Below are 21,306 nucleotides of genomic sequence, written 5' to 3' on the forward strand. Positions count from 1 at the left end.
CCTGTGTGACCTGCCAACTGTCTGTGCCACAAGACATCCAAGTAAAGCAAACCCAAACATGTGCTTAGAGCTCTCCAAATCCCAGCAACACAGCTCTAGGCCAGGCCAACCAGGAGGAAGACAGTGAATACAATGAGGCTCTGAGCACACTGCCTGCCAGGGTTTGCATCTCAGTTCCACCATTTATAGCTGCATGACTTTTGACATCCCCTTGCCTCTGTTTCCTCATCTACAAAGTAAGAATAAAAATTATAATAATTGTATTATAAAATAATTCTTACCTCACAGGATTGATATGAAGATAACAAATGCATGTAAAGCACTTGAAACAATGTTTGGCACATAGTAAGTTTTCAATAAAGAATTGCAATTATAAGTATTGTGTGAAAACTGTAATGAAATAATGAGACTCGAAAGAGATGACTCATTGCTCTGCACAGTTATCAGTCTAAGAGTTATCAATTCTCTTCTTGTTGCATGAGCATAGATCAGAGGAATGACTAATAATGCACTAATAGCTCTTCAAAATGCTGCTTGGACCTCTGAAGACAATTAAAATATGCTAGGTATTTCCTAGCAATAAGGTCAAGCTTTGCATAATTCAAGAAATATACAGCAGTTCAGCATTTTGGTGCTTGATAAGGTCGCAGTTATGTAACAGACTGCAGCCACACAGATGAGCAGAGCTGAAGGTGGAGAAGAGGGTGCTTTTGAAAGGGGCTAGTGCTGGAGTGAAGGGCGTGATAGAAGAGGGAAATAGCAGCTATTCTTCACAGATTTGAGTCTGAGAGGTCTGTGCATGCCCTTTGCTATTGTGGCACATGCCTTGACAACAGGAAAAACATCTCTTGACATTTACTATCAGGCTAACGCCAATGGGAGGTATGAAATTTTGTCTTGTATAAGCCATAGTGCCAGTGTTTTCGCACTCCTGAGTAATGTTTTTAAGCTAAAAGTAAGATTGCATCAGTCTCTGAAGTGACGCAAACCTGAATTAATCTCTGAAATCATGTTTCATCAAACTTTTTGGTAAAAAACTCAACTTACAGTGTTGCCAAATCATTTGTGTCCTGTATTGCTTTTCCAGATTAACCTTCCTTGGTGCTTCACACATTAGTGGTGCATGCTTCAGATTCCGAGTATAGGAGAGTCCCAGAAGGGTGTCAGAAAGCAGGTTCCAGTGATTTACTTCTGTTTGGAGTTGCTAGTCCATGAACAAGTACCAAGTGATCTCATGTGCTAACCACTTAAGTACTTGTTTGACTGCCCTGTTTGAGTTGTACAATATTTCTTTAAAAGGGGGCTGATTGATTTAAATAGACCATTTGGTATTTGTCACCATATAAGACTCAAACTTGTAGAGACCAGAAAGCCAGTTTGTCTCTGGAACCATCTTTAGGTCAAGCATCATCCGAATCTACCAGGAGGAGCCAGGAGTTCATTTGTTGAGTTGACCAAACTTTTTGATGATGATGCTTAAACCAGGGGTCTTTAGGTCCTTGGGTGGAGAGTGTTAGAGGGGGCTGCTGCAAGCCAGACCAGGCTGAAGGCTTTGGCTCTGCCTCAGCACATGGTGGCTTGCTGTTTGCCTTGGCAGGAAGCTGCTGTGGAATGTGTCCTGGAAATGGAAGAGGCCCCAGGAGACTTGTTGGATTGAGATCCATAATTTTACCTCAGGATCTTTTAAAATAAATAAATTGTTAATATTTACTAATGAAAGCAAAATTTTACATGGATATATCCTGTTTTATTGCTGCGTCTCCAAAGGAGTGTGGGGGATCAGAATGCTAGCTTGATGGCTCAGTTGCCTTAGCTAGTATAACTTTCATTTATTCACATAATGTCTCCTTAATACAGGACATGGACCACACCACAGAGGAAGGGCAATGACTATAACGTCTCACTGAGCACATATGGCTAAGGCAGTATTTTGAATACCATATTGTTAGAAATTTTTCATGCTAAAGTTTTTAAAAAGTGAGAACTATCCTATTTTTTGAAAATGAGATCTTGGAAAATAAAAATATAACTTAAGCACATTTTCAATATAAGAGAAGGGCTGGGAAACAAAATCAGGGAGTTCCCAAGAGGTAAAATGATAAGATGGAGTATTAGAAAACAAGGGAGAAATAATAAGTAAAAATTTTAAATGGTACATCCAGGAGTTTCACTATATGACTAATAGGAGTTCCAAGGCAAAAGAACACAGAAAATAGAAAAAATACTACAAGAAAAATTTCAGAACTGACGCTCAAGGTGAATGTACAGTAAATGAAAAAAAAATTACCCATACTAGCCACATTGTCATCAACATTCAAAGTTCCATGAAGAGTGAATCACAATAGCTTTTGGAGGGGGAAAACTTGTCACAAACAAATGAGTGAAAAACAGAATGCTATCAGAATTCTTAACATCAATACTGGAAGCCAGAAGACAATAGAACAGAGTCAGGAAAATTCTGTGGGAAAATTATTTTCCATCTAGAATTTTGTACTCAACTGAACTTTCAATCAAATGTGAGGATGCAACATAGACACTTAAATCTGCAAGGACTCAAAGTTTTGCTTCCTGTGAATCCTTTTCTAGGAAACAACCAGAATAAATACTTCAGCAAAACAGATAAAAAAGGAGAGAGAACTGGAATCCAGAAGGCAGGGAACCAACACAGAAAAACAGCCTGGAGAAGCCCAATGTGTATAAAATAGGCCCAGTTACTTTGGAATTCACAGATTATCTAATATACTTGGCCATTTGGAAAATAATATTTATATAGAGATAATCCAGATAGAATGTTTGGACAATTTTGAATGTAAGTGCATAAAACGCTAAGCAAATAGAATAAAGAGGGAAGTGTTAACTCCAAGGAAGAAAGTTGTACAAGAGAAAAAATCAGAGTAAACTCTGGCTTTTCAATAAACAGTTCCTTATCATAATAATATAAGCGAAGGGGAAATGTGGTAGGTGGTATAAAGGAGCTAAAATCTAAACTTAGAACAGGAAGTTAATAGATGAAGGATAAATAGATTAAACCAAGAAATGGCAATATGAACATATTATTTGGTTTAAAAAGAGCTAAAAGCATTGAAAGTGTTTGCCCCAGGGTAGTGTTTTTCTATTTCAGCATTTTTGAGCAATTGATTTAAATGTGATTTTGTTTGCTCTGATAAAAATGAAAATTAATTTTTAAAAATAAAAGGCTAAAAGTTGGATCAGTGAAAAACTCAAGCCTGCATCATTTAACAAGCTTTTGCCACCACAGGCATCCCGTGTGGTGGATGGTAGCACACACAGTCCTGATCAGCTCTAGGCTCTCTGTCTACAGGTTCCTTGTCACAAAATGCCCCTCCTGTCCGTTGGCAGGTGACTGGACTGTCTCCTGCCCAGACTCACACGAAGTTTCAGATGAAGTTATAAGTCTGAGCAGGGGTGTATGCCTCATAACAGGAAAGGAGGAAAGAGGAAGGAAGGAAGGAGAAAATCCCTTTCATAGATAGAAAACAATTTGGCACTTTGCTATTGAGACAGCTTCAGGGAAATTCTATCCGAAATGCACCAACCAGCTGAATATGGCATCGAATGATGATTCCATGTCTTTACTATCTGATGCTCACCGGTGTGACTCAATAGCATGTCTCAAGGCTAGCCTCAGGGAGTGGAGCAGACACACCAGGCTATCCTAGTCTCACTTCTGCTCCAGGTTGGACGTAGGGTATAGGACTAAGGATTCTAGGCTGGCCAAACCCAGTGATCAGTCTAGAGAACATAAAACGGCCCAGACTTCCCTCTATTCCTACCCCTTACCCAGGGGTGACCTTCTCTCCATCTATCACCATTGCTAACTGGAGGTATTGCATCGTAAGTCTGGGGCGTATCCCAGTCCAGACTAATCGATGTCTGGAATCACTAAGTCTGACTAGAAATGGGCTACCCAGACAGTAGTGATATTCAAGCAGCCTTTCACCCAATACCCTACTCCTGGTGACCAGCACTATCTGAAAGGGGTGACTGTACAGGAAGAGTCTTTCTGCCCCTACATACAGTTGTGCAGGGCACCTTGTCAGCTCAGGCAAGGGCACAGCTGCTTGTGTAGACTGGTCTGTATGAAAGCCCAGAATGTCCTCCTGTGCTCTAGGTTGGAGTGCCATTTTGTAGTGGAAATGACTGTACCACACTCCCAGTTAGAGAAGACCCCTTGCCCTTTTTAGGCTTCACCTGTCTATGAAACTGTTTTCCTTTGAAAAAAGCATCTTTTATTTTTTAGGTAGTGAGCCATTTTTTAAAATTTTGTTGGTTTAATACAGAGGTAATGCATTATTGTAAAAAATTGAAATGATACAAAGGCATGTTAAAAAAGGATTCCCCCCATCCTAATCTCATCCATAGAGAGGAGGGGAGGGATGGCATATACATATGTTTATGTACAACTTTGAACAACATATAGATGTATGTATACATGTATACAGCATACATATGTATACACATGTGTATCTTCATAAACAATGACAATGTTAATGATACTGTTCAACAAAAATGAGACCTTACCTACACAATACAACTTGTTTTTTCTCTTAACATGTATGATAGACATCTTCTTATATCATATAGATCTGCCTCATTCTCAGGAATATTTTTTTTTTGGATGCACCTTGATTTATCTAAGTCCCCTATTGATGAACATTTAGATTCTCCTGGACTTTTGATAATAATATTAGTGTAATCTGAACAGACACCTCTGCAAAGAAGAAATTCAGATGGCCAACAGGTGCATGAAAAGATGCTCCACATCGCTAATCATCAGAGAAATGCAAATTAAAACCACAATGAGATACCACCTCACACCAGTTAGGATGGCCAACATCCAAAAGACAAACAACAACAAATGCTGACAAGGATGTGGAGAAAGGGAAACCCTCCTACATTCTTGGTGGGAATGCAAATTAGTTCAACCATTGTGGAAAGCAGTGTGGAGGTTCCTCAAAAAACTCAAAATAGAAATACCATTTGACCCAGGAATTCCACTCCTAGGAATTTACTCTAAGAATGTGGGATCCCAGATTCAAAAAGACATATGCACCCCTGTGTTTATCACAGCACTATTTACAATAGCCAAGAAATGGAAGCAACCTAAGTGTCCATTCGTAGATGAATGGATAAAGAAGATGTGGTACATATACACAATGGGATATTATTCAGCCATAAGAAGAAAACAAATCCTACCATTTGCAACAACATGGATGGAGCTAGAGGGTATTATGCTCAGTGAAATAAGCCAGGCAGAGAAAGACAAGTACCAAATGATTTCACTCATCTGTAGAGTATAAGAACAAAGCAAAAAGTGAAGGAACAAAGCAGCAGCAGACTCACAGAACCCAAGAATAGACTAACAGTTACCAAAAGGAAAGGGACTGGGGAGGGAGGGGGCGAAGGGAGGGATAAGGGGATTAAGGGGCATTATGATTAGCACATATAATGTAGAGGGGGCATGGGGAAGGCAGTATAGCACAGAGAAGACAAGTAGTGACTCTGGAGCATCTTACTATGCTGATGGACAGTTGACTGTAATGGACTATCTGGTGGGGACTTGATAATGGGGGGAATCTAGTAACCACAATGTTCATTTGATTGTATATTAATGATACCATAATAAAAAGAAATAATAATAATAATAATGATAATAATAATAATATTAATGCTGCAGTAACACCCTTAACTTTAGAGTCAGACAGCCTTAGTTCAGATTCCAGACACTCCATTCACTTTGTGACCTGTAGTAAATTATTTCAACTCTCTGTGCCTCAGTTTCTTGATCTGTAGTATAAGGATGAAACTGTTCTCACAATGTCCCTCTGGAAAAAAACTAATTGAGATAATATATATATAAAATGTACTTTGCATATTATAATAATAATAGCTAACATTTATTGAGTACTTACTATCAGCCAGGCACTGTGTGGGTAAACACATACCACACTATTTTGTGCATTAGCTTTACAACATTTTTTTAATATCTGTAAAGGCAACTTCAATCACTTTATTATTGAAGTGACATCAGTTATTCCTATGCATTCACTCCTCCAGGTAAATTTTCAAGTCAACTTTCCACCTACTCCCGTCAATATGACAAGGTTTTCTAAAAATGCCATTGGAATCTTAAAGAGTGTCTATTTTTGAAGGTTACCAGAGTAGAAAGACCCCTTGGGCTTTAGTCAAAAAGAAGGGCATGTTCATGGTGTCCCTACAAAACCACGTAAGCATGGGCAGTTCATTTAAACTCTGAGTACAACTGCATCTTCCCCACTTGTAAAGTGAGGGGTCCTAACAGGAATGGGTAGAGAGGACATTGTGAGAAAGCACTGAAACAGTACTGGATACTTAACTGTGCTTGATTCTGAGACACGTGTTTTTACTTTATCTTCTGGTCTTTTGTCATCAGCGCCATTTTCAGTGGCAACCCTAAGATGATCTCCAGAGAAGGGTTTGTGTGAGACGAGAGCAGCAGTGTGCGAGCAGGATGCGGTTTAAGGCCCCGCTTCCTGTGCAGGGCAAGCTGCATGTTTATGACCAGTGAAGATTAGCCAAAAGGGAGGAAAGGGAATTGGGACAAACATAGACTGTTCCGTTGTACCGGCATGTGCCACCAGCCATGGAGTGGACTTCCTGCTGCAGGACACAGCTGACCTTTGGAGAGTCACTGTCTGGGTGAGGCTGCCCTTTAGCAGGACAGTACACAGCTGTTGTTTAGATGTCGGGCTAGTTAACACTGTGTTTGGCAGTCAGCTTGGGATGGTAACAGTTTCGAAAACAGTCTGCTTCTAGATTTAAAGAAGGCTAGAATGGTATGAAGAGAATCTTTGTGTTATCAACAGGCTGTTTGGTAATCCTTCTTTGAACAAAAATTAACACTTAGCTGCAATTTTAAAAAGTAGTACAAGAACTCATGAAAGTCAGAGCAGATGTGCAGGAAAATGCCATACTTCCAGAGCTCTCATGGGAACTATTTCTGGACTAACAAGTCCAATAAATGTGTTAATTCAGGTTGAGATTTCTAATGCAAATATTGACTCAGTCTCAGCCTTTGCAGTTAATTCTCCAACTTGAATGTGTCCTTTCAGGATACTTTTGCCTATGTGTTTCTTTCCTCGAACCTTAGAGTTTCCCCACCCTCTACTTTGAACTGTTAATGGTCAGTTCTGCATTCTTTCTCTCAGTCCAAATAATGTTTAGAGGAATAAATATAACTATTCCTTCGTTTTCGTAGTGGCATAATTGTGGGAAAAAAGGGAGGAAAAGAGACAGTTTAAGGAAATCTTGGCAGAATGTGAATGATTCCTGGTCTTAGATCAGATTATGTAATAGTAACTTCTTACCCACTATTCGATATTAAAACAAAAACTGAGCATTTTGTTGATTTTCCCCCCAGTTCACATGATACTTTAATTACTGTTAATTTTAAAACCTGTGTTTTAAAGTTTCTATGAATTGGTGTGAAAACTGCTGCATGGCTAACCAACTTTTAAAAACAATAAATAAAAAGTTTTGACTAAAGGATATAACAAATATAATATATATTTATTTCACATTCATTCTTGAAGGATATTTTCACTAGATACAGAATTATGGGCTGAAGGATTTTTTCCCCCCAGATGCTGTAATTCTGGCTTCATTGGTTTCTGATAAAAGTTAGTGGTCAGTGGCATCCTTGTTACCTCTATGTAATGTATCACTTTTCCCTGGCTGATTTCAAGAGTTTCATCTCTTTATCTTTGGTTTTCTTTGTATTTGTCCTGCTTGGAATTCATTGAGCTTCTTGAATCTGTAAATGTAGGTTTTATATATTGTATTTTTTAGTTATAAAACTTCTAGTTGCTTTTCTTTTATAGCTTCTATTTCTCTGTCAAGATTTCCTATATGTTTCTTACATTCTTTTATGCCATTGAGCATAATCATAATAGCTGTTTAATTCTTATCTGCTATTTGCAACATCTGGGTCACCACGGGATTGCTATTAATTGTCTTTTTCTGAGGATGGATTGCATTTTCCTATCCATTTGAATGTTTAATAATTTGGATTGTATTTTGAATATTGTACTACTTACTATATAATTTAGACTTTGGATTCTGTTATATTCTTCTGAAGAAGTTTATTGAGGTGTGGGAGCATTATTGTTTATTTGGCTTTTGCCTTAGCCAGAAATTAGCTTGGTTGAACTAACATGACAAACTTGACTTGAGCAGCGCCTCAGTTCTTGGCTCAATTACTTTATCCTTAGCTAGGTTGCTTAGAGTCTGCCCTATGCGTGCATGGCTCAGGAATCAGCCAGAAATATAGGCAGAGTTTTTACACAGAATTTGGGGCTCTTTCTAGCTCTATACTTTCTGGGATCCTCTCTTTACTTTCCAGTGGCTGTGGTTGTCCTGAAGTCTGTCCACCAAGGACTGCATGCTTTCCATTGGAGTTTTTCCCACCCAGGATGGCACTGATGCAGAATGCTACTAGGTTAAAAGCCATACAGTTGAGAAACACATGTAGCTCTTTTCCTTCCTCCAAGTGTCAACCCTCCTCCAGAATCTACCTACTTTTTTCCTTCCACAGGCTCTTCAGGTTGTTGTTTTTTTGTATTTTCTCCAAAGTTCATGGTTGTTGTTTTCTCCAGAAGAATCCATATAGTAGGTGCTTATTTGGCCATACCAGAAGGAGAACCAAAACACATTTCTTAAAGAACATTTAAAATACAAGCTGCTCCTTTCCATAATTATTTCAGATTACCAAGTTTGACAAATATATCATGGAACTTGAAAACTTCCAGAGGAAACTGTTACTTTTAGGGTCTTAGTAAACAATACTACTATTAACATCCAAATAAACAACATAGTTCATTGTATACTTCACCATATTAATGAGCCACCAAATACTTCTCTGTCAAATCTTTTAGTCAAAACTTTTTATTTCATACTAGCCAAGTAAAAATTGCCATGTAGCAACTTACATACCAATTCACGAATTAAAGGGAGAAACAAAAAATTCCTCAGCCAGAAATGGAGATTTTTTTAGTGTCAGCTGTTGATAGAACAGCATACCAAAATAATAATAAATCAGTAAAGGCAAAGGTGAAGACATAAACCAAAATGATATTTGTAGAATGCTGCATTAGCAATATACACATTCTTTGCAAATGCACATGTTATAGTTACCAAGTTGGTCAAAATGCTGGACCATAAAACAAATCTTAGTAAAGTTTAAAACTTTGAAATATGTAGAGAATATGGTATATCCTCTGACCACATGTAACTAAATTAGAAATCAATAACAGAACAATATATCTTGGGAAACCCCAAGTATTTGGAAATTCAATAACATACTTATAAATAACCTATGGCTCAAAAAAGGAAATGGTAAGGGTATTAGAAAATATTTTTAGCTAAATGATAATGAAAATGCGACACACCAAAATATATAGGGTGCAGATAAAGCAGTACCTTGAGAACATTTTATAACTTTAAATGTATTAGAAAAAGAAAGATCTTAAATGTGGTATCCAATAGAACTTCCTGTGACAATGGAAATGTTCTGTCTGTGTTGTCCAGTCTGATAACCACTAGCCATGTATGGCTATTGAGTACTTGAAATGTGGCTAATGTGACTAAGGAGAATTTATAATTTATATAGCTTAATTTAAATGTAGGTACCCACATGTGGTTATTGGCTACCATATTGGACAACATAGGTCTAAAAATCAGTAACTAAAGGTTTTCTTTTGAAAACAATATGCAATATAAATAGTAAAAGGGACATAGTAAAGATAAGAGCATAAATCAATGAACTGAAAGAGACAAAAAATAGAGAAAAGTCCATAAATCCAATTGCTTGGTCTTTAAAAGATCAATACAATTGATTAAATGTTGAAAGAGCACACAAATTGCTAATATCCAGAATGAAAGAGGAGATATCAGCCCTACAGACATTAAAAATTAATAGGGGAATGTTATGAACATCTGAGCTCTCAAAATTTTGAGAAATACAACTCATCATCAAAACTAACACAAGGTGAAGCAGGAAATCTGAATCGCCCTATGTCTATACAAGAATATAATTTGACATCAAAAACACTCCCACAAGCAATTTGGAATGCTCAAATGTTGTTAGAAGATAAAATGGTGTAATCACTTTGAAAGAAAATCTGACACTTCTTATAAAACTGAATATATACTTTCTCTTTAACTAAGCAGTTCTACTCACAGTTATTTACATAAGAGAAATTGAAATATATGTTGACAAATAAACACATGTAAAGCTTTGATGTCCCCATCAATTGGAAGATGGATAAATAGTGGTATTCCTGCAGTGGAACACTATTCAGCAATATTAAGGAAAAACCGTTAATTTATGTAACAAAATATAAAAAGCATGCTGAAAGAAGCTGTCCGCAAAAAGTATATATTATATGACTCCATTTATATGAATTCTAGAATAAGCAAAACAAGTTTATGGTAGGAAAAAAAATCAGAACTGGTTCCTTATGGAGTAGTAAGGGATTTTTTTTTTCCTCAAGTGTATGTATTTGTCTAAACTGAGTGAATGTACACTTAAGATTTGGGAACTTCATTGAATGTAAATTTTACCTCAAAAGAAAAAATTAATAGTTAACTGTAGTTTGTGATAGGCATGCTGAACTATTTAGGGGAAGTAGAATGATATCTGTAATTTACTTTGAAATACATAAAAAAGATGAGATGGATTGATGGATGAATAGAGGAATGTATCTTTATATTGATATGTATATAGATAAATGATAAAGCAAATATAGTAAAATGTGAATGGTAGAGTCTAGGTGGCCTTAAACATACTTTGTTGTATATTTGAAATTTTTCGGAATAAAATGTTGGGGAGAAAAAGTGAGGGAAACATGTGATTTTAATACAATATTACTGAAATTCCTGAATTACTGAAATGCAGTGAATGGAACCTTCACTGGGGGACAAGAAAAATGTGTTATGAACACATTAGTTCCAAGTTTCTTGAGAGTTACTATAAGCAAAGGACAAGCATTTTCCCTGTCCTCTGGACACTTGCAATCTAATGAAGTACATAAAACAGATGTACAAATAATAGCATGTAGAATGCAATTTATTCTCTAATAGAGGTCTAGACAAGCTGGTGTGGTTGTTCAGGAGAGTAAGAGCATATTAGGTTGAAGGAACCATGGAGGCTGCATGGAGGAGGGAATATCTAAGATACCAACAGCACATAGGACTTCAGCCAGTATCCCAGGCGCAGAAAGGAGCCTGTGCAGGTGTTTGGGGGGATGTGAACTAAAGCTAGAAAGGCAGGACCTGGGCCTTGCAAACCAGGTTTGTATTTTATTCAGTATGTAAGTAGGAGACATTGTGTCTTTGGGCAAGGGAGGGAGATGAATTCTGGAACATAAATGTTACTTACTGATACCTAGAATGTCAGGAAGCCCAGATGATGGGAGCCCTGCCCTCTCACCCCCACGCCCCACTCCCACTCTAAGGCTTTATTCCAATTACAGGGTTGCCAGCCTCAGCTTTAGTTTGAAGGAGTTAGATTAGAGTGTCTGCAAGGTCCTTCCAGTCCCAGCATACTGTGATCTGATGGCTCCTTGAAAAAATTGTTGCTCGGATTAAATATTTCCTCTTCAATTTATTTTGCTCTACTAGGCAACTCTTCATCCAGTCTGGATTGCACTGTTAGGTAGGTTACAGATTCCATATCTGGGGTGTCAGATTTCCTGCCCTTGCTGCCAGAGTAATGTTGCTTTTCAGAGTAACATCTCAAGCTATTGAACTTTCACATTATAAAAAATGACCCATGGCGTTGTTAGGTTAGATGAGGGTGAAAGAGGAAACCTTACAACACTTCTTCACAGTAGGGCAGTGGGGGAAGGGGAGACATCAAGTGGTTCTGCATGGGGCACAGACCAGTCTGAATGATCCCAACTTAAAGTAAGACTCTTTAAAGAACGCTTACTTCTGGTAACTCCCAAATGCAGGGAAATGGAATCTTAAATTTGTATGAACAACATAATTATCTCTCATGTGTTTTGATCTTTGGCCCAGGACAAAAGTCCCAAACAATATATTGAACCATTGGGTGAGTAATAAAAAATTAACTTCTCACCTCTAAGCATCCAGATCTAGGTGGGCATCTGCTTGTGTTGAGATTGAAGGAAAGATGCTGGAAATACCGTTATTTTCAGACCATTGGGGTCAAGCATCTGATAGGAGGAAAGAAATGATATGCTGAAAAGTTGTGTGATGTGGGAATACAAACTCTCTGGGAAGGAAAACAGAAGGAAAGGTAGACGAGAACATTCCTATTAGGAAGTTTGACGTTACTGTAGTGGTATGACCCAATAGCTTGGACCCAGTTCCAAAGACACAGGCTTGACCCTGTATAGAATGCTAATTATACAGAAAGCTCTAATGCAGAGAAAACATGATTCTTAGCATTCATGCATGCAATTTTCATCTTATCAGGGAGAGAGACCATGTCCTGATCTCATCAAAACATTTGAACCCCAAGCCAAACCTCTCCAAGTGTCTCATGTGTTTGTGCTCTATGACCTGAGCAAAGATGGTCAGGATTCACATTTTTTGATGGAATGAACCCAGCGTAATTTCAGAACCACCCAGCCTTCTCCAGATGGTCCTCTCTCAGGAACCCTGGTGCGAGGGGTCTCAGATCAGAGCTGCTTCAAAGATGCAAGTGATGTTTTCTAGCCCCAGGACTCCAGTAAAGGGGGAAGGTGCTTTTCCTTTGCTGGGAAATACAGAGTGCCACATCAGAGACGCTCTTGTTCTACAATACTTCACTACAGTGTACACTTTCTGACTGTTAGCAAACAGCATGTTTGGAAGCCAGATATCCTGTCCAATTAACAATGTCACAACTTCTACCATTAGTGCATTTTCCCCCTTCTTCAACTTATTTATAAGGATTTTTCTTATGGTTATAAAAGGAACTATAGAAATCTTTAAAAATATAGAAAATTGTGGGGACAAAAAAGTCATCCATAATACCACAACTTAAAAATGTTAACCATTGTTAGTTTTTTGCTGTTTTTCTGTTTGCCTTTTTAATTTCTCTTACATATGTGTATGCATAAATGTCATAAGGGATCATGGGAAACATGTCACATATATCTTAATCTGCCAGCTATTTTTTGCATAACATGAAAATCTTTCCCATGTTATAAAGTCCCTTAGAGAATATCATATTTAATGACTACAAAGTATCCCATTTTGTGGACATAGCATCACTTTTGCGTAATTGTATCTCAGTGTTAGCATTCAGATAGTTTCCAGTGTTCTGTTCTAAAAGTGGCAATATCCTTGTTTCAGAAGACACACTTCTGTGTTTGGAGAAGGAAAAGAAGCATGTGACTTTGCCAGGATGCCTGACGCCCCTAACTGAAGCCTGTCAGCCCCCTTCTCAGAGCTTCTGTCTGGCTTCTATACTCACTGGGTCCAGATGGAAAGAACAGAGAGGGGACTCAGATCCACTCATCATGGCAGTGGTCACTGTGTGTCTGGGCTGCTCTTCCTGGGGGTCAAGTAGGGTCTGGGAAGGGAAGTGCATCTCAGTGGTCTACCCTGCAGCTTCCAAAAGCTGTGGTAGGCCAGAGAACCTAGCCCCTCCTCTCTCTTCTCCTCAGAAAGAGAGACACCTCTTTCTGGGTTCCCATTTGTCTGTGGTCTTAGGTACTAAAACAGGATCTTTAAGTGGCTTGGAACCTACTTGGCCTAATAATAATAGTAATGCAGTGGCTAATATTTATTGGCATTTGCTATGATATGTCAAGTGCTTTACAAACAGCATCTTATTTAATTTCCGGGCCTCTTGTGCTGAGAACAAGAGGTAGTGTCACCCTGTGAAAACTAGCAGAGCGGGCTCTAGGGTTGTACAGACACCTTGGTTAGGGTCCCAGCTGCACCATTTACCAGCAGCTCTGTGACTTGGAAAGGTGTATCAGGTAGGAATGCATTCAGCTGCAAAGATCAGGAAGCTCAGCCAAGAGTGCCTTAAACAAGTAAGTGGGTTTTTTTTCTGACATAATGAAAATTCTGGAGGGAGCCAGTCCAGCACTCATTCGATGTTACTGGGACCCATTCTCTTATCTTCCTACCTGTACTGTCCTTGGCATGAGGCTTTCATCCTCATGGTTGAAAAGTGGCTGCTGCATCTCAGGCAAGAAGTACAGGAGAAAAGGGGGGCAATCCTATATCAGGAAAGCAAAGCTTTTTTAAAATGCTAAGCTATGGTTCATTGGCCATAACTCTGTCACATGGTGCCTGGTGTAAGGGACTCTGTGGGAGCAGTTTTAGCTGGGCACATTGCCGTCCCTAAAGAAATCCGTTCTCTTAGAAAGGGAGACAAGGGAACATTTGATGGGTAAGCAGCCGTCTGTGTCTGTATCAGCAGGTCCCTTTCTCTCTTTGATGCAGCTATTCCTCCATAATAATTGCTCCCTGTTTGAGTCTGGCTTTCAGCTCACAAGAGGCTTGCCAGTGTGCCTTAAGGCATGGGAGCTCCCTGGAAGGTCCCCGGTCCCGGGGCAGTGCAGCATTGCACACTCTGTTCATCATGCTCTGCTCTGCCCCGCAGGCCTGTCCGCACCCCCCTATTCAGGATGTCCCCGGGGTTTGGCCATCCATGGCTCCATGCCCCAGGCAGGAAAGCTGATCTGCTCGCCTACTTCTTTCTCCTGTCTCCCCTCCCCTCTCTGCTGTCTCACCAGCCACTGCCTCTGCCTGGCTGCATCTCACATTCACACCCCAAGAAGAGACAATGTCTTGGGTCAGTCATCCCCCACATCAGGGAGGAGCATCACCATCAGGCAGGTGACTCCAGTGGTCACCAGTCCCCTGTTAGTCACGGGACACACTGGATCTTTTTCCTCTACAGAGACCTGTGGCTGCGGCAAGTGCTGGTGGACCCCACGCCTCCTCCAACACATTGCCTCATGGGCTCAGGTGCACAGGGCTCCACAGCTGCGGGGTCACCGTACCCTAAGAACACGAGGGCAGTGCCAGTCCCTCAGTCATTGGAGACTGTCTGCAGTAGGGGCACGTTTCTTGCTATCTGGCTGTTAGAGAGCCAAGCACCAGCCTGGGCCACTGGTACTGTAAGTCCTGGGCACAGTGGACAGTCTGGATTCTGTGGAAGGACAGAGGAGGGGTCTCAGGAAAGGGCAGTCGGTCCCATCAAGGAGGACCTTGTCGTTCCATAAGGAAGCTGCTGTGGCTACGCCCTTCATCCCAGGCTGCTGAGGAGTGAGGGCGGTTGTCGGGACAAGTGAGGGAATGTGTGCACATGCTTGGAATGGTGAGTCACTCGAGAGGCCTCCTTGCTGCTGTTATTACAGCTGCTGCTGCTGCGAAGTGACTTTGAACTCTGAGGTGTGAAGCTGCCTTTGGAGGCCGGCACAGGGAGCGGGGAGCACTGTCTGGCAACACGGTGTGAGCACTCATCCCGTGATGGGGAAGGGCACATGAGAAGGACTGACGAACAAGGCTCCTGTGTCCTCAGTAGTGGCATTAGATGACTTGTGCAATTCTTGATGGAGATAGAGCATCTCTGGGCCTGGAGGGTCAGCGCAAGGCAGGCAAGGTGTCACCAGGCTGCCTAGGCACTCCATTGGCACAGGATGGGTCACAGCCCCACCAGGCTCCTCTCAATTGGGGCAATGGCTTCTTAGGAAAGCAAGCACGAGCTCAGAGCCTGTGGGGGCAGAAGCCCAGCGACCCCTCTCCTCTTGTCCACTCTGTGTTTGTAGTCTTCCCTGGAGAAGCCACAGTGGGTCAGGGCACGACCGGGACAGAGTTCCTGCCAAGTCCACATGCGGCTGCTTCAGGCTAGTGCCAGGTCCCCAGGCAGCCTCCCCTGCCGCGGCTCATTCAAGTGGCACGTGAATGGGCTGTAACCATTTAAACAGGAAATAACTGGGTGGCACTGCCTTCCTCCCACATCCCACCCACCCACACTCCTTCGTGGCTTCGGGACTTCTTGAGGCTGAACAGGGCAGGAGGGCTGTGTAGGAAATCTCCTTAATGTGAAGAATTCTGCAGAATGCCTTAGCTCGGTGGGCTGGCCAGCTGCCTGTGAGACTGCCAGCAGAACAACCCTTCACAGAAACTTTGAACCTGATTATGTGACATTCGCATCAGAGGCAGGGAAGAAAGTCAGACTGCTGAGCAAAGCCCAGCTGGTTATAGTTTGGGTAGGGGAATGGACAAAATAGGCGAGGGGATAAAGAGGGACAAACTTCTGATTATAAAATAAATTAGTCACAGGGATGGAAGTGCAGCATAGAAAATATAGTCAACAATATAGTAATAATTCTGTGTGGTGACAGCTGGTAGCTCCACTTACTACGGTGAGCATTTTGTAAGGTGTAATTGTTGAATCACTATGTTGTACACCTGAAACCAATTTAACACGTGTATCAACTATACTTCAATAAAAATAATTTAAAAAAGAAAAGCTGGTATAATTCCTTTTCAGCTAGTTAGCGCTAATCCCCTTTGAGAGACGGTCCTCACTTGGCCCCCTTTTAACACCCAGGAGAAGGAGTGTCTGGGATGGAAAACCCAGGGTACTGAGCCCACCAGGCTGAGAAAGAGCCTCACAGTATGAAGAGCTGAGCAGGGGGAGAGTGGTGACCCACGGTAACTGGGATCCACTGGGAGTGGGACAAGAAGCAGGGCCAGAGTTCCCTCCCAACACCCTGGCAGAGCACTTTCCCCTGGGTCCTGGGATTCAGCACCCGGGGCACCAGACTCCAGATCAACCACCAGGAATGGCACAGCTCGCCTGTCATCCTTGTCTGGTTGTCAGCCTGCGGCTCTCTGCTCAGCCTCCTCTTTGTGGAGAAAACATGTCTGTGGCCCTAAGTTTCTTTCCTTCACACATATCCAAGACATGTCTCCCTGTTGCACCATGCAGACCTGGCCCAAGTCTCTGCTGATTCTTTCCCCATGTTCTCTGATCTGGGAAGTGGCTTCTCTGCCCAGCCTCACATCTTAACTGAGATATTACAATAGCCTGCTAACTGGGCTTCCTGCCTCCAGGTCTCACCCTCTCCATCCTGGGCATCTTTCCCACATAACTTGCCAAAGCATGGTGCCTCTAATCACTTATGTGTTTGGAAGCTTTTGGTGCTGCCCACTGCCTGCAGGGCAAGGCAGAGGGTGGGAGAACCCTTCTGTATGATTTGGTCTGCACCTGCCTCTCTGAGTCTTGTTCCACGTTGTTCTGTTCACAGCTCCAAACACAGGGACTCAGGAAGCACTCAGAGACAGAATGAGTGACTATAAAAATTAGGAAGCCTTCTTACTATGCTGATGGACAGTGACTGCAGTGGAGTGGGGTGGGGACTTGATAATATGTGTGAATGTAGTAACCACAATGTTGCTCATGTGAAAACTTCATAAGTGTGTATATCAATGATACCTTAAAAATACAAAAAATAAAAATTAGGAAGCCAAACAAGAGTTCTCTGGTGTTTTAATTTTGTAGTTCTAGAGCTATTGTGCTAATGCCAGCATAAGACAAATCATTGATAGTCTTTTCACGGCTTTCTTGAGATAAGCCTGTTACCCAAAGAATTGAGAAGCCTGTCTTACTTCAGACAAGGGCAAGGTTTATAGAATAAATAGGGAAATAAGTCAAATAACATTTTGATCTTTTATTTTGAATTTGTAGCTCAGATAATGCCCACAGAAAGGATCTCAATAATTTGGTGGTTTTTTAGCCAGCTGGTTCTCCAGTTAAGTTTTAAAAGGTTTGGAAGAACATGTGATTTTTTAAAAATATCCTGGAGGATTTTTCCAGGCCTGGGCAACTCATGGGTCAATGCACAGCTATTTCTGTATGTAAGTGGAGTGGGAGTGGGAGAGTGAAGGCCAGGGGCCTGCTTGTCTGAACTAGGAGGTTGGGTAGGACTTCTTTCTTCCCTCATTGGGCCACTCCTGGGCTTCACCACAGAACTACAGACAGGTTCTCCTTGCCCACTTGTGTTTGCATGCCTATACCCGCTGCAAGGTGTTTTATTCGGTGCTGGTCTCTTTCAGTTATGAAAACTGACTCCCATGTCAGTGGTGTAGCACTCAAGTATGAACAAAGTAGGCATTTGAAGTGTAGCTCCAGGGGAGTGTAGACTGTACCATGTGGGGGTAGCTTTGGAACATAAATAAAAAGTAAACAATTTCTGGCTGATTTGAAGGCCTATCACTTTTCAAAGTCATACTTTTAAGAAAAGGAATCCTCAGGTTAAGTGGGGAGTTGGGGAGTGTAGACTGACACCTGGGGATTGAGTTGCCAGCCCAGCTCTGCAACTCATCCATTGATTTTCTGGGCCAGGCCTGTCCCCTGGAGGCACAGTATCTCTTTCAAGTTAGGGGATTCGGTTAGTTCATTCTTGTGCTGGATGTTTTCTATCTGCTCCTCCAGATCCATTCTTTCCCCTTCTCCACTCTGCCCTGTGTGTCTAGAAGCTGACCACTAGGGGCTGTATGAATGAGCTCCCTTGCTTCCTGGCCCCTGTTGTGTTCTTTACTCAGTAGGGAGAACCAACTGGAGATTGGAAGAGGGCTGGCAGGGGTAGTGAGACCGAAGTATTGGTTCTCCTGGCTCCTGACTGTGTCAGCAGGGCTGGCTTCTGGCAGGCAGCTGTCCATCTCCATGGGGCTCCCCTTCTCAGGGTTCCAATAGCCTCTCCTCCCTCACCCTTTGATCCTGGGGGTGTAAATGTGGCCATGTTACTGTTCCCAAAGCACTAGGCTGTGGTTCCCCTGCCCGCTGTCCACCCCTCTATAAATGGCCCTGTTATTAAACTCTCCTCCGGTTACCAGTTTAAGAGTGCCATCTGTTTCCTGCCAGAACCCTGACAGCTACAGTTTCTGAGATCTTTTCCAACTCCGAAAAAAGAGGCCTGCAAGCAGGGAGGCCCTGGCCCTGTGGGGCTCCTGTTTTGCATTGTGATCCCTGCACAACTCACTGGGGTCATGGGAGGGAGGGACTGATAGACATATGATCTCTAGAACAGTCAGTAGGACAGCGTCACCAGTGCTTTGGCAGCATAGGCTGTTAAAAATCCTATTTCCATAGAGTGTGCTGTCCACTGTGGAGGAGGAAGATGGTCACACCAGCTGAGGCTGACCTCTCATTCTCACACCTTTCTGCCTCTGTGACTTTGTGCAAGCCACTGCGCCCTCCGACCTTAGCTTCTTCCTCCTGACCCAGAGCTGGTAACACCTACCCCAGCCCACACACGGTTATTATGAGGTGCAAAGGAAGGAATCTGCAACTGTTTTTTTAAACACAAAGTCAGGAATAAAAAGAGTTGCAGTCATTAGCTGCTTTTATTGTGGTAGGGGTCATGGGCAGGGCACAGAACCCTGTGGGGACATTACCCCTGTTCCTGGCCCAGCTAGAAACCCTCTTCCTTTCACTCATTTCTGCTTCCTCGCACTTGCTGAGACACACATGGCTTCCAGAGTGTCAGTTTGAGGATCAAAGCATGACCTCAGAGATACCAGAGTACAGAATCATTCCATCAGGCAGCAGCAGCCTTTCGCCATCTCTGGAATTTGGGCCCCTGATCTTAAGGTTCTTAGGTGGACACTTATGGCCCTTCTAAAAGCAGCTGCTTCAAAAGAGGTCAAAGAGAAGGTGAGGGAATTGATTATGCCATTTTTATTTATTGATTATTAAAGTTATCACAGAGATTTCATGACATACAATAAAAATAATTCTTGGAAACTACATATGTCAAGTGCAATTTTCTCTTATAAAAGGGGATTTAGGGAGCTTGAATCATGCTTACTTGTCACTGCTGATGCTGTTATACCACATGCAGGCAGTCCACATGGAGCTCCCTCATGTGCAGGAAGAGTGGAGGAGTTGAGGAAGGAGCATAGGGGGAAAGAGTGACAGGCCGGGAGAGTGCACAGCATTAACGCCCCCCTGGTGGATACACACCCACTGTCTTTACTACACAGCAGTCAGGAACTGTACACATAGCACCATAGTGTATCTTAAAAATGTAGTGCTTAGTGGGAAAAATAAGAATGAGATGCACAAACCAATATTTCTATGCATTATAGTAGGTACACAGAAAAACCCATTGCACATTTTGCAAGCACTCTTGGAAACACAAAGACATACCTCAAGCACAGGAGAAAGTTTGCCTGTGGGGGCCGGGGGATGGAGGTGGGCTCAAGGCATAAAAGGGGAAAAAGCATAAATACAGCTTTGGCCTAGGCAGTGTTTATCATGTGCCAGGAACTATGGCATATGGCAAATGCAACCCTTTGCTCCTGAGTTACAAATCAGACAAGCAGTCCTCAGTTCTTTTTCTTTTCGGTTTTAAGAGAAACCTGAAAAACCTTTTACTCTAGGTTTGCATGGCCTTCCCCAGAGCCCTCAGTGTAGCCCCTAAACCACAAGTCATGAATGGAACAAAACCAACCTGTGTAGGGTCAGAACATAAACACAGCACAAAGGCTGCCTAGAGACCCCATGAAAGATGGGTTGCTGTGAGCCCCCATCAGGCCCACTTCTGGAAACTCACCATCCAGTGGTGCCTGCCAGGTGGGCACATGTCCGTCACAGCAGGCAAGAGTAGAGTATTCCAAATGTGGTTCTCTTTTGTTTAAAAAAGAGTTAGTGGTAAGTAGAAGATTCAACAAATGCATGTAAACCTATCAGGAGAGCCTGAATGAAATATTTTGGACAATGCACTCTCCTTTCTCCTTTTGTTGTATTTCTTTTTAGTCTCCTATGGGTAAGTTTTTTACTAAAGTGATAATCACGTCTTCGTAGCCATATTTTACATAAATTATAATTTACATCCTTATCCCAGTTACTCTTCCTTAATGTTGCATTTAACAGTACTTTTTCATTTTGCTATCTACACTGTCACCATTATTTGTAATGGCTGAGTAATATTTTATCGACTGAAGTTACCAAACATGATTAGAATGACTTGGACTACTTCCCAGTGTCTCTCATTTATAAGTACAGCATAAAAGCAAACAGGCTGCATGTAACATTTTTATCTTCAGTGACTTCCTTAGGATAGACTCTGGAAATAGCATTACTAGGTAAAGGAGTCTATGTCTCTCCGTACAAACACTGAATTGCTTTCCAAAAGGACAGCAGGACTTCACACTTCCAACAGTAGTTCTTGTTCCAACACTGTGTTCTGTAAGTTCCCAACTGCCAATTTACAAGCTAGCATACATTAATTTTTTTTGTTATCATTAATGTACAATTACATGAAC

The 21,306-nt window shown here is 41.7% G+C and overlaps 1 protein-coding gene across 8 annotated transcripts in view; it reads left to right on the top strand.

Annotated features, from left to right (window-relative positions):
- CTDSPL (CTD small phosphatase like) overlaps positions 1–21,306 on the top strand; it is a 107,773-nt gene that overhangs the window by 19,879 nt on the left and 66,588 nt on the right. The gene's annotated exons all lie outside the window — the stretch shown is intronic.

This window comes from Manis javanica, chromosome 15 (genome assembly GCF_040802235.1).
Source record: "Manis javanica isolate MJ-LG chromosome 15, MJ_LKY, whole genome shotgun sequence".
Taxonomy (NCBI): domain Eukaryota; kingdom Metazoa; phylum Chordata; class Mammalia; order Pholidota; family Manidae; genus Manis; species Manis javanica.